Below are 13,362 nucleotides of genomic sequence, written 5' to 3'. Positions count from 1 at the left end.
ATTGAAATCGATCATGGGGTTCCTTTTGAGACTCCTATCCTACTGAGGATCCAAAGACAGCTGTGGGGAGCCCTGTTGATTAAGTTCCTTAGGACTGCCATAACATAATATGTACCCTGGGTGCTTAAAACAACAGATAGGTGTTCTCCCCCAGTTCTGGAGGTCAGATGTCTGAAGTTACAGTGTCAGCAGGGCTGTGTTCCTTCTGAGACTCTGGGTAGGATCCTTCCTTGCCTCTTCCCAGATTCAGGTGCTGGCAGTAATCTCTGACCTTCCTTGGCTTGTTGCCACATCTCTCCAGCCTCTGCCTCTACTCACCGGGCATTTACCCTGTGTGTCTGTGTGTCTCCTCTTCTTGTAAGGCACCAAGTCTTATTAGATTAAGGGCCAGCCCACTCGAGCTTGACCTCAACTATTTGCACTGTCAACAGTCCTATTTCCAAATAGGGTCACTTTCCAAGGTACTGAGGGTCAAGACTTCAACATATCTTTTTGAGAGACACAATTTAACCAACAGCAAGAGCTATCACTTAAGTCTGGGGATGACTTGCTGGGAATCACACTTGGAGACTGGCAAAAATGATTTAAGGAAAGAAAAAGATCAAGAGTTACAGTAAACATTGAAGGACAGCCCTTCCTTCCTCTATCCCTCCCTTCTTCCTTCTTTCTGTTCTTCCTTTCCCTCTTTCTTTTTTATTTTTTTAATTTAAATTCAATTAGCCAACATAAAATATATACTTAGTTTCAGATGTAGTGCTTAGTGGTTTATCAGTTGCGTATAATGCCCAACATTCATCACATCATGCGCCCTCCTTAATGCCTGTCACCCAGTTACCCTATCCCCCCCACCCACCTCCCCTCCTTCAACCCTTAGTTTGTTTCCTATAGTTAAGAGTCTCTCGTGGTTTTTCTCCCTTTCTGATTACTTCCCATTCAGTTTTCCCTCCTTTACCCTATGATCCTCTGCCCTATTTCAAAAAATGGAATGCCTCATGAATTTGCATGTCATCCTTGTGCAAGGTCCATGCTAATCTTCTCTTTATTGTTCCAATTTTGATATGTGTGCTGCTGAAGCGACCACACTTTCTTTATTTATTTATATGACCGTAGGTGATATTTTCACACATCAGCTCACATCAGTTCATGGTCACATTTAGACTGACAGGCATGGCAGTGGTGGAAACTCTGAGAAGTGGATGGTGGGACTAATCGCCAATCTCATAGACCTAACAGCACCTGCAGGTGCCTTCGATGTGTACATATATGTGCAGTGACTGGGAGATGTGGTAGACTTAAAAAACAAACCCTTCTTTTTGTCTTTCAGAGCGATATTTATTGATCTGTGCCAGTCTGTGCACTATGCAAGAGCACAAGATTGCCAGGGTGGAGGGACAAGAGAAGCTTGGGGCAAGTGGGGAAAGGTCTGGAGGAAGAGAGGCTGTGGAGAGGCATTCTACACAACTGCAAGAATCAGCACTTCTCCTTCCCTTCCTTCCTTCCTTCCTTCCTTCCTTCCTTCCTTCCTTCCTTCCTTCCTCCCTTTCTTCTGTCTCATCCTCTTTCAGGCTTCTTCTTCCTCCTTGACTGGCTCCATATCATGATCTTGCTTAAAAAAGAAGCACAGACATTAGGCTGCCTGGATATCACAAATCAAACGATTAAGCCAACCAAGCAGCAGCAAGAGCAGCTGATGAGGTTGTGTGGAGAGGAGGAGGCCGTGAGAGTGTAGTGTGCATCATGGGCGGCAAAGATGGGACGTCACCTGAACTGTCTCCAGGCTGAGCAGGCATTTAATGAACAAATGCAAAAATATTCCAAGAGTAAAGGGTCTAGGGAGAAACTGAGTCAGGGTAGAGAGAGAAGAAAGACCCTGGGAGTTCTACTCTGTTCTTTTTAAGACTTCCCAATATAGGAAAAATGGAATTAGCACTTTCTAAAGCTGTGAATTATATTAATGACCAACTATGTGCTCAAAGTAATAGTGACAGGGAAGACATTGTTTCAACAATGTTTTAATTTCTCATATTTGAATTATTTTACTAGATAAAGAATATATGCATGGGAGAAAAATATTCAGATGATGCCAAAAAAGTAAACAGCAAAACATTTCTTTCCCTTCCATTTCTAATTCCTGGTCCCCAGAGGCAACCTTTTGTTATGGGTTTTCTTCAGTTAACTATCTTTGTAAATCAAAAGGTCAATGTCTTCTTTGCTGGTGGTGTTCTATTTATTCCAAATGAAAGTGCTCTAAAATTAACTCAAGAATTTTCTTCCTCCTCAAAATAAAGCCTGTTTCTCTGGGATAAACCCATCTTTTCTTTCACTGGGTCCTATCACCTCAAGGCTATTCTGGAGGCTAGGACCCATGACCAGTGAGACCTGGACATATCTTGTAAGGTGGGTATTGGGACTGTCATATGTAGGTATAATTATCCTCATTTTACTGATGAGCATACTGAGTTCCAGAAAGACTGAGTAACTTTTCCGAAGGTCATAGGACAGACAAGAGGACTGACTGCAGTTTGGCTGGCTCTCTTCAATCCATGGAGCTGCCTTCTCCCTTATTCCAAGAAGACCACTGATCTATTTTATGGTCAGTGATTCCCACATAAAAGTAAATGATTTAGCCAATTGATCAATCAATTTTTTTATTTATTTATTCATGAGAAAGAGATAGAGAGAGAGAGAGAGAGACAGGCAGAGGGAGAAGCAGGCTCCATGCAGGAAGCCCGACATGGGACTCGATCCCGGGACTCCAGGATCACATCCTGGGCTGAAGGCAGAGCTAAACCGCTGAGCCACCCAGGCTGCCCAATCAGTCAATTCTTAAAAAATATTTATTAAGTGCCTATCATGTATCCTATTCTATAATAGATGATTTAAGAGGATATATAAGCAAGGGATGGTGCATACAAAGAGGCTCGGCTCCTAATTTTTGCTGCTCCTCTCATGAAGAGGTGGAATCTATTTAGAACCTGGATTGGCCTGTGGTTTGCTTTGATGAATAGAATTCGTAGAAGTGAGCTGTGTAACCCCCAAGGCTGGACCACCCCCAAGTCCCTACCACCCTGATTTCAGATCCCTTGTCCCAAGTTACATCTGCAACTTCCACTTTCATGCCTTTGGAATACAGAGATGGAGAACCTTGGAGACAGCAAATATCAACACTCTCTTTCCTTCGTGGAAAATAGTACTGAGCAGTTGCTGGATTCAAGTCTGCTGCCCTCTGTTTTCTACTCTCAGGACATCTGAAGCCTGGGTGACTGTTCCAACAAGCATGATTGGTCTCATTTATACTTAAGACCCTTAATGCATCTCCATTCTTCCAGGAGAAATCCACAGACCTCATGACTTGCTCCTTACTCCTCCAGGCTCCTCCCCCGTCTCCCTTCCCTGTGAGTTCCAGGAACAGGCAGGTGCCACCAAGCACCGTGTTCTTACCTATTTCTAGACCTTCACTCCCACACCTCCTTTTGCCTAATCATCCTTCTCCTCTTCTTTGCTTGGCTGATTCTTATGCTAAGATTCAATTGTCACCTCCTCCAGAAGCTTTCCCATCTCAGGGTAGGTGCTGATCGTCCCAGATCTGAGAATACTCTCTGTGTACTTCTGAAGCCACCCTGATCAGATTCCATTGTAATGGCCTGTTTATGCATCTGTCTGTCCCACTGGACAGACGGAGAATTCCCTGAGTATTTGTGTCCTCGGAGCTGACACAGAGCTGAGCTAGGGCTTTTCCCATGCATTACCTCATTTCTTAGCTACACTATTATCATCAACATTTTTATTATTGCTGTGGCTTCTCCTTCTGTAACAGAGTGCTCCTGGGTCAACACTATCCAAAAATATTCCTAAGTGTACTGAAGGAAAAGCGAACTAACTGTATTTCAGAGTTGAAAACCAAAATAAAGAAATAGACCCCAAGTTTTATATATGATTTCCTCTGGTAGTGGTTTAAGTGAGAGGACAATTAGTCCCCAGATAATGTTTACAACTAAAACAAATCCTAGAGGACATACGGTGACCCTAAGGAGTAGGACATTGCATAGGAACACTGGGGAGTTTCAACAGGAACCAGCTTCTGGGAGGTAAAGCAGCCCTGCTAGTCCCTACCACCCTGATTTCAGACCCCTTGTCCCAACTGCTTGCTATCTTGGGGTTCACTCCCATACTATACACTTGGGGACAGGGAGTCCTCCATGCCTCCCTCTTGGGACCATGTCTCAGCCCAAAGAGCCATGTATCAGCCCAAAGAGCCCACAGAATAGTCTTATGGTATTCCAGCGCTGGTGGTTCCATGGGAAAACTCAGATTTCCCTCCAAAAGCTCCCACTGCCCCATTTCTGCCCTTCCCCAAGGACTCTTGGCTGCAGATTGGGGGGTTGGGGTGAAGAAGAGATGCTGCTGGACCCACCATCAGCATTGCAGACATTGGCCCCATGGAGGCAGGTCTGGGTGGGGGAGTGTGCCAAATTCTAAGTGGGGCAAGTTAAGTGATACAAATAGGTGAACTGGGTCAGTGGCAAGATGGCAGAGAGTGGTGGGAGATGAGAAAAATTAGACCACACAGCTCCTACTGATTCTTGCCATGAGGAGATGTTGGGTCTGTAGCAAGAGCTTTTCACGTTTCTTCAGATGCACCTAGAAGTTGGAATTTTTTTTTTAGAAGTTGGAATTTTAATGTGAAGTGCCCCAGTATTAAATACTGAACATGAATATAAAATTTTAAAAAATAGCTTGCCAAATAAAGCACAGGCCCACAGATATCCAGCTGGTGACCTCTCTTCTACTGTTATCATATGTTCCAAATTATAATCCATATCTCAATGTTGTCATTGCAGAAAGTCCCAGAATCTATCTTTTTTGCCTTACCGGCTCTGGGTTATTATAAAGCCCTAGGTAGGGGATCCCTGGGTTGCTCAGCGGTTTGGCGTCTGCCTTTGGCCCGGGGCGCGATCCTGGAGTCCCAGGATCGAGTCCCGCATTCGGCTCCCGGCATGGAGGCTGCTTCTCCCTCTGCCTGTGTCTCTGCCTCTCTCTGTGTGTCTATCATGAATAAATAAATAAATAAATCTTAAAAAAAAAAAAGGCCTATGTGGAATTAGGCTCCGGAAATTTGGGGGAGTCAGGAAAAAAGTGAGTTTGAATCTCAGCTCCGCTATTTCCTAGGTATGTGGCTCCCTGAGATTTTACTTTCCATGTCTGTGAAATGGGAACAAGAATTGTAACAGATACTGGTGGTTACTCGAAAGCAGGCATCCCCTACCCCTACCCCTGATTTGTTCTGGCTAATAGAGAATGATTTGGTTCAGGCACTGAAGGAGCAGTAGCAAGCTCAAGGGGATGAGCTGTGCTAGTTTAAGTCTTTGTCGGACTATCCCACTTGGCCAATAATTTGCCTAGGGTCAGGCATGAGACCCAGGTTTGGGCAGTGGATTGAGAAGGGAAGTCTGCTGAGGAGGTTCCTGAGATGTGTTTTCTTCCCCGATAAAAGAGAAGGTATTGAGGAAGAGGAGCCCGCTTTCTGCCATCACCTAGTCCTTCCTGTTTGGGACACTACAAGGTAAGTACAGTACATGATGCTCAAAGCTATGGCAGCCTTTTTATGACCATGGGAGAAAGGTAAAGAGAATCCTAGAAATGTTGCTCCACAGTCCTAGCAGTGTGGAGTCTGCTCCCAGACATTTCGTTAAGAAATAGTAAATGTCCTTATGGTGTAAGCCATTCTTTCCCAAATGTGAACATGCATCGGAATCACCTGGAGGGCATGTTAAAACACAAATTGCTGGCCCTCTACCCGTGTTTCTGATTCAGTAGGTTTGGAGTAGGCCCAAGAATGTGTATTTCTGACAAGTACCCATGATGCTGATGATGCTGGTGAACTACATCTTGAGAATTACTCTTTAAGCCACTGTTAGTGCCACATCCTATTACTTGTTGATGAAAACCCTCAACAGATATAATGACACTTACTCGAGAGAAGCAATTGGCCATTCATGGAGATACTCTATATATCCAGGAAAACCATAGTGCTTGGTAGACCTTTGTTTCTTTCATTGTCTTTCATTTTCATCTCCAGGTATTATCCTCCCACTCCAACCTGATACAAGCCCAGCTTGAACTAAGTCTGAAATGCACCCAGGAGGCATTTCTCCAAGAAATATCCATTATACTAAGAGCAAAGACAATGAATGACATTTCCACTATGTAACTTCTAATGGAACTGCTCACCTCCAGCATGTTTCAGAAACCTTCACGAAAAGTGCATGATGGGACTGGTTTCTACCTTTGGGAACAAAATGTCAATTCAAACCATTGGCAAATTTAAGCTGTTGAGACATAGCTCTGATTTTGCAGTATAAGGGTTTGGGATCAAATATTTCCCTGCACAACGGCACTTGGGTGGCTCAGATGATTAAGCGTCTGACTCTTGATTTCAGCTCAGGTCATGCTCTTGGGGTCATGAGATCTAGCCCCATGTCAGGTTCTGTGCTCAGTGTGGAGTCTGCTTGAGATTCTCTCTCTCCCCACCTCTCTCTTCTCCTTGCTTGCTCTCTCTTTCAAAAAAGAAGAAAAAGAAGAAGAAAAGAAGAAGAAGAAGAAGAAGAAGAAGAAGAAGAAGAAGAAGAAGAAGAAGAAGAAAGAAGAAGAATTTCCCTGTACAAATCTTTCCAGAAGCCTCCCATGTGGTGACCTTGGACCTCTCTCATTTCCTAAACACCCGTGTAGTCATGCTTTGAAACCAGTACAAACTATTCATTTACCACTATCTCCCAGCAGAGACAATCTCCTCAGAGCATCCTTCCCCAGACCTGCCTACTGTCCCCCCGTGAAAATGCTCTTTCTCATCTTTTTCCCTTTACACAGATGTCGTCTCCACTCCGACTTCCTATTTGTCCATTTCTTATTCTCCAAGCCTTTTTCCTTTTTCACACTATTTTTCCTTTTTCACACTATTCTGCCTTTCTGCTCAATTGAGAGGGCCTCAGGGAAGGCAGCGTGGCTCAATAGGAAGAGTGTTCCTATTGAATGGCAAAACCGCCCTTAGGAAGCACCCCTGCCCTGCTCCCAGTCCAGCTCTGGCCCTCTCTGGTTAGAGTCAGCAGGCCAGGGAGCCTTCTATAGAAGCCAGCCTGTTAACTTTCATGTCCATTTCCACCACTTGGGGATCTTGCTAAATGCTGGTTCTCTCTGTCAGGAGGGAGTGCTTACCGTGCTGCAGGTGGGATAGATGCCGGCTAGACCCAATGGAGATGTGCTGTCAAAGCAGAATAGTACTACGATGTCAGATTTCTCATATAATAATTGTTTGTAATTGATTACATGTTAAAATGATGGTATTTTGAAAATATTAGGTGAATACATTGCTAAAAGTAATATTACCTCTTTTTACTTTTTTGTTCTGTAATATGAGTAAAATTTTTTTAAAAATAAATTAATTTTTATTGGTGTTCGATTTACCAACATACAGAATAACACCCAGTGCTCATCCCGTCAAGTGTCCCCCTCAGTGCCTGTCACCCATTCACCCCCACCCCCTGCCCTCCTCCCCCTCCACCACCCCTAGTTCATTTCCCAGAGTTAGAAGTCTTTTTTTCTTTTTTTTTTTTTTAAATGCTTCTTTTTTTAATTTTTTATTTATTTATGATAGTCACAGAGAGAGAAAGAGAGAGAGGCAGAGACATAGGCAGAAGGAGAAGCAGGCTCCATGCACTGGGAGCCCGACGTGGGATTCGATCCCGGGTCTCCAGGATCGTGCCCTGGGCCAAAGGCAGGCGCCAAACCGCTGCGCCACCCAGGGATCCCGAGTTAGAAGTCTTTATGTTCTGTCTCCCTTTCTGATATTTCCCACACATTTCTTCTCCCTTCCCTTATATTCCCTTTTATTCCCTTTCACTATTATTCTAATATGAGTAAAATTTAAATTCCACATGTGGCTACTAGCATTTGTAGCTCAGACTGTATTGCTATTACATAACACTGTTCTGGATCATGCTCCATGCATACATACTGGGGTCCGCGGATATTGTACTCAGATGGCTAAAAGCCCATTTCTGGAATCTGCATAGACTTCTTTCCCAGGTTTGTCCTCCTAAAACCTGAGCACTAGCCTCCCTTATGCAAACCCCAAAGCCCAGTGGAGGCCAAAGGGCAGCTGTCAGTGGGGAGAGGGATTGGATGATGCGATATAAATGTGAGGCTGGAACACCCTGCCCGAGGCCCATCTTAGTATAGGACAGAGACCAAGGCTGGAACCAGCCTTTCTATGTCACCAGATTTAGTCACAAAATCCTGAGGCATCTGAGAGTCCTAATTCTATCTTGGCCTTCCAGATTGCTAGGCATATATATTTGTCAAGGTATGTGGATAGAACATATTTTATTTAGCAGTTTGTTAGGTTGATTTATAACTTCTAATATTTAGACATATGATATGTGGGCCTCTATTTGTGCTCTTGCCCTGGGCAAGTAAGGTAATTACCGGATTTTTTTTTTTTTTTTTTTTTTACTGGATGGTTTTATAAGGGCTGAAATATGGGATGCACGTGGTGCCATGGGAGCCTAGAGGAGGGGCACGTCCAGCCTGGGACACAGTGCTCTTTGAACAATATTCCAATCCAGAGGAGAGTGTTATTGCTGAGGGACAGTAGTTGAGTGGGAAGAAGTTAAACCCATTTATTTTTCCATGGCAGAAAGGCAGGAGGAATATCCTGGGAATCTAGCTGTTGGGTCAGGCATGCTGGTGAGCAACACGGCCAACGAGGTTTGCCTCCCATTTGCAACCATTGAGCATCTGGTTGTGACACTATCCATCTGCTTCCTCAGAGTAAACAGAAGACTGATTAAATACGGTGAGGGCCCAGGCTGTGCTCTGGTTTTTGTGCACTGGCTATCCAGCAACAGCATCACACGTGAGACACAGGAATGCTTGGATTTGAATACTAGGTCATCCTTTCTGGGTCTCAGTTTCCCCATCACTATAATGGGCTTGATGATAATAGCGCAAGAAGAGGGTTCATAAGAAGATGAAGCAAGTTACTGTTTATAAAGGACTCAAAACAATGCCTGGCTCAGCCTCAGTGTCCTACAAACACTAGTTCCTATTAATGCTGTTTACAGGTGGGAAACCAAGAGAAGTGGTTGAGAAGTGTGCAGAGAAGTGAGGTCCTTTTGCTGAAGGACAGGTCACTAACCGAGCTAAGGTTCAAACCTAACTTCCCTTCATTCCAAAGCCTGTGCTCTTTCCTGCTATCACGTGCCTCTCACATGTGAGTATTTCTCAACCACAGAGATAAATTTGTCTCCTCTTTCATGTGGGGTGCATTCACTGAGCTCGAGAGAGAAGGCTAAAAATACCGCTGAGTGTAAATCTGATCCAGTGAGAAGGAGTGAGCTGTGGTTGGGTTGGTATAGAAGGAAAGGCCTGCTGCTGCTCCTCCATGATTTTTCAAAGGCCTCTGGGTGGAACATGCACCTGAGCCTGTGATGAGCTTCTGTGACCAGCACCGTGATGGCTGAGCAGGAGGCCTTGCCATGGCCCTGCATCCTCTTCAACCTCTTCTCCAGCTGCCTTCTTCGGGCCCTCTCTCAGTGTCCTCTTCAAGAACTCATGTACATGCCCAGAGCCAGAGTTTCCCTGGGCCGGCTGCTGGTTCAAATGTCCCTGTTGGAGCAGCCCTCACTGACCACCTTACCTGACGTGGCCTCTACCACCTCCCCTCAGCGGCCCACTGGCTATCTAGCACGGTGCCCCTCTGTGGCCTGTACAGCACTTAGCACAACCTCTCCATTTGTTTTGTTTTTTTTGTTTTTTTAAGATTTTACTTATTTATTCATGAGAGACACACAAGGAGAGATGCAGAGACATGGACAGAGGGAGAAGCAGGCTCCATGCAGGGAGCCCGATGTGGGACTCGATCCCAGGATTCCAGGATCACAACCTGAGCCGAAGGCAGATGCTCAACCACTGAGCCACCCAGGCATCCCAACCTTTCCATTTCTGTGTAAATCTACCCCTCTAGAGCGTGAGCCCAGAGACATCAGGCACTGTGTCGATCTCACCCACTGCTGTGTCTCTGGAGCCTGCAATATGTCTGATGCCTCTTCGTCTTCAGAAATATTTTTTGAATAAATAGATGTATGCATGTAGCAATGAATGGACAGGGGAATGAAACCTCAGTTCTTGTTCCCACTCTGCTACTCATTGGCTGTGTGACCTCAGGAAAATCCCTTTGCTTCTCTGGCTTTTATTCTTCTCAATTAGAAAATGAGGGGATTGCAGGAGATGAAGAAGTTTTAAGGTTTACTTTGTGGGTAACAATGAGAGGCGTAAGTAGGTGAGTCACATGCTCATATTAAATTAAAACAAAAAGAAAACTCTCAGGAATCCAGTAGAAAGTAGATTAAAGGTGCCCATTCTGGAGTCCAGAGAGTGGCCAGAGGGCTGGGACAAATGTACTGACCAGAAAGAAATGATTCACCCAGGTTTCTCAGAAGATAGCAGATAAAGCTCACCAACTATCTTAGGTGACAAACTCATCAGGGACTCAAGCCCACTCTAGAGTTTTATATGCTGTGGTAGAAGCTTCTGTCTCTCCCTCTCTGTTTCTTAGACACACACACACACACACACACACACACACACACACGCCTTCTCCTCCCCCCAAAATCTGCTTCATTACCATCTAGGTTTGCCAGATTATGATTATGGCAGATTAAAAATGTTTAATATTTTGAAAAATCATCATCCTAATGACTATATATAATTGACTCCTTTCTAAATATTATGTATGTATAATAATATAATATAAGAGTAAACAGTAGAAAACTATAAATAGAGATCAAATAAAGATTAGGGAAAAGTAGATTTAATAGATCAAGACCAGGAAGGCAGTTATAACATAAACGAGCAAACAGAGGATTCTGGGATTTTATCAAAGTTGAGTCACAAATTTGCCTTTGAGCTTCCTAGTGGCCAGAACAAAAAGGAAACATGACCAGCTACATTATTTACATTATATAAGGAATAAGCATACTAATATGTCAGGAGAAACATTTTCCCTGGCATCTAACTGGAAGAGAAGAACCTCATGTAGGTTTTTTAGAGAGAGCAACTAAGGGATGTCGTGGGCATGTTTCCATTGAAAAATATAGGAATCAGTTGTTTCAGCAATCATTTTATGAAATATTTTTTTTTTAAAATTTAGAGAGGAGGGGGAGGGGTAGAGGGAGAAAGAGAGAGAGAGAATCTTAAGCAGGCTTCACACCCAGCACAGAGCCTACTTGGGGCTCAGTCTCACGACCCTGAGATCAAGAGTCGAAATCAAGGGATCCCTGGGTGGCGCAGCGGTTTGGCGCCTGCCTTTGGCCCAGGGCGCGATCCTGGAGACCCGGGATCGAATCCCACGTCAGGCTCCCGGTGCATGGAGCCTGCTTCTCCCTCTGCCTCTCTCTCTCTCTGTGTGTGTGTGACTATCATAAATAAATTAAAAAATTAAAAAAAAAAAAGAGTCGAAATCAAGAGTCGGATGGTTAACTGACTGAGCTACCTAGGCGCCTGAGAAATGGTTTTTGATTAAGCAAGGGAGACATAAGAAGGAAGAAGGATGGGGCTGCTAATGCATCAGCAACATGTGTTTGGACTTGGGGTTATAAATTGATCAAATAATCATAAGTTTAAAAAATCCACTCTTCTTCTCAGTAGAGAAATGAATAAAAACAGCTACAGTCAACTGAGTCTTTATTATATGCCTGCACACTATGCTAAGCAGGTGACCTAAATGGGCTCAGTTCCCCAACAGACCTGAGTGGTAGGATTATCATTCCATGGGCTGATGGGTTTAGCTAGTTCCTGTACCTTGCTGGAGATCAGAGAACTCTTAAACCCTGGTCCTTCTGACCTCAGATTCCTGCTCTGAAGCACGAGACTCTTCTCTCGGGAGAGTCTGCACTGAGGGTGAGTAATGGTCACAAAGCCAATGTTGTTTCACATTAAACCAAAAAGGAAGAATCTTGCTTCATCCCAGGATGAATGCACTAAAATATCCACATCAGTCTCAGAGAGAGTAACTGATCAATCCACCAAAATGTACCAAGATCCACCAGATTGCTATAACATGGTGGCATTTTATTCAGAAAAAAATAAAATGCCCATATCATCAAGGCAGAAAATATGTTGTCCTCATATTGCTGGTAGGAGCCTAGGAGAGGGGGGCATACCCTGGGCAGGCAGGCTGAGCTGCAGGACCCTATTCTTCATTTTGATTGCGTTGCACCATAATGCTGGCCTTACTAGAAGACAAAGTCTTAAAAAGACAAATTCTATTGTTTGGAGAAAACATCCACAGAGTGTTCTGTGTCCATGCCTACACTCAAGCACAAGGGTGGGTTCTGGAGTCTGGAAGAATTGAGTTCAATTCTTTGGATGTGTCCTCATTGTGTTCCTTTAGCAAGCTTCTCACCCACTCTGATAATAATAGCTCTGATCCCACAAGATTATTTTGAGGGTCAAGAAGGGAGATGTTGCTGGTTAGGGGTTTTGTCCCATGTCTGGCACACAGCAAGTGCTCAATAGATGAGAGTTTTAATTACTCACTGGCTTGGATCACAGCCCATCCCTGAACAAGTCACACTGGCCAGGGGGATGTCATACTCCATTTGGTGGGATTTGGGTCAGAGTTCTGTTCTGAGGGTTGATACCACTGCAAGGACTGGAGCTTGTGGGAAGGCGAGGTGAAGGCATGGGAAGTAGTGATTAGGAGACCACTGCAGGTATCTGAGCAAGAGATAATGGCGGTTGACCAGACGGTGGTGACTGCAGTAGGAGAGCTAAAGTTTAGGCATTGTGCTTCTGACAAGCTGTGGGCCATGAGAACTGAGGGCGCTCAACTGTACTAATAGCTCTTCTGCTTCTTGTCCCTGTGGATAGGGAAGGAGAACACCAGACAAGCAAAGATGAGTAACATATGCCATGGATTCATGTAGAAACCAAATAATGGGGGCACCTGGGTGGCTCAGTGGTTGAGCATCAGCCTTTGGCTCAGGTCGTGATCCCGGCATCCTGGGATCGAGTCCCACATCGGGCTCTCAACACGGAGTTTGCTTCTCTCTGTATATATGCCTCTGCCCCTCTCTCTGTGTCTTTCATGAATAAATAAATAAAATCTTTTTTTTAAAAAAAGAAAGAAACCAAATAATGGGCTATCTTTCCCACACCAGGTCAGGCCACCAAATAATGCCCTTCTTGGGTCTTGGATTTCTAAGAAATGCATGCCACAGAGGAAGGGTGTATGGGGAAGCCAGAACCAGGCTCAAGAGCACACCACCAGTCATGCCAGCCCCAGGTGACAGACAGCCCTTCATG

The 13,362-nt window shown here is 44.5% G+C and overlaps 1 non-coding gene across 1 annotated transcript; it reads right to left on the bottom strand.

The window, feature by feature from the left end:
- Positions 1-974: 974 nt before the first annotated feature.
- Positions 975-1,081, bottom strand: LOC129510062 (U6 spliceosomal RNA). Its single transcript, XR_008664504.1, has one exon. It is a non-coding gene; the product is annotated as a U6 spliceosomal RNA (small nuclear RNA).
- Positions 1,082-13,362: the final 12,281 nt, after the last annotated feature.

Source organism: Nyctereutes procyonoides, unplaced genomic scaffold, assembly GCF_905146905.1.
Source record: "Nyctereutes procyonoides isolate TBG_1078 unplaced genomic scaffold, NYPRO_anot_genome, whole genome shotgun sequence".
Classification (NCBI taxonomy): domain Eukaryota; kingdom Metazoa; phylum Chordata; class Mammalia; order Carnivora; family Canidae; genus Nyctereutes; species Nyctereutes procyonoides.
Note: the sequence above shows the minus strand (reverse complement) of the source record. Positions and strands in the feature narration are given on the sequence as shown.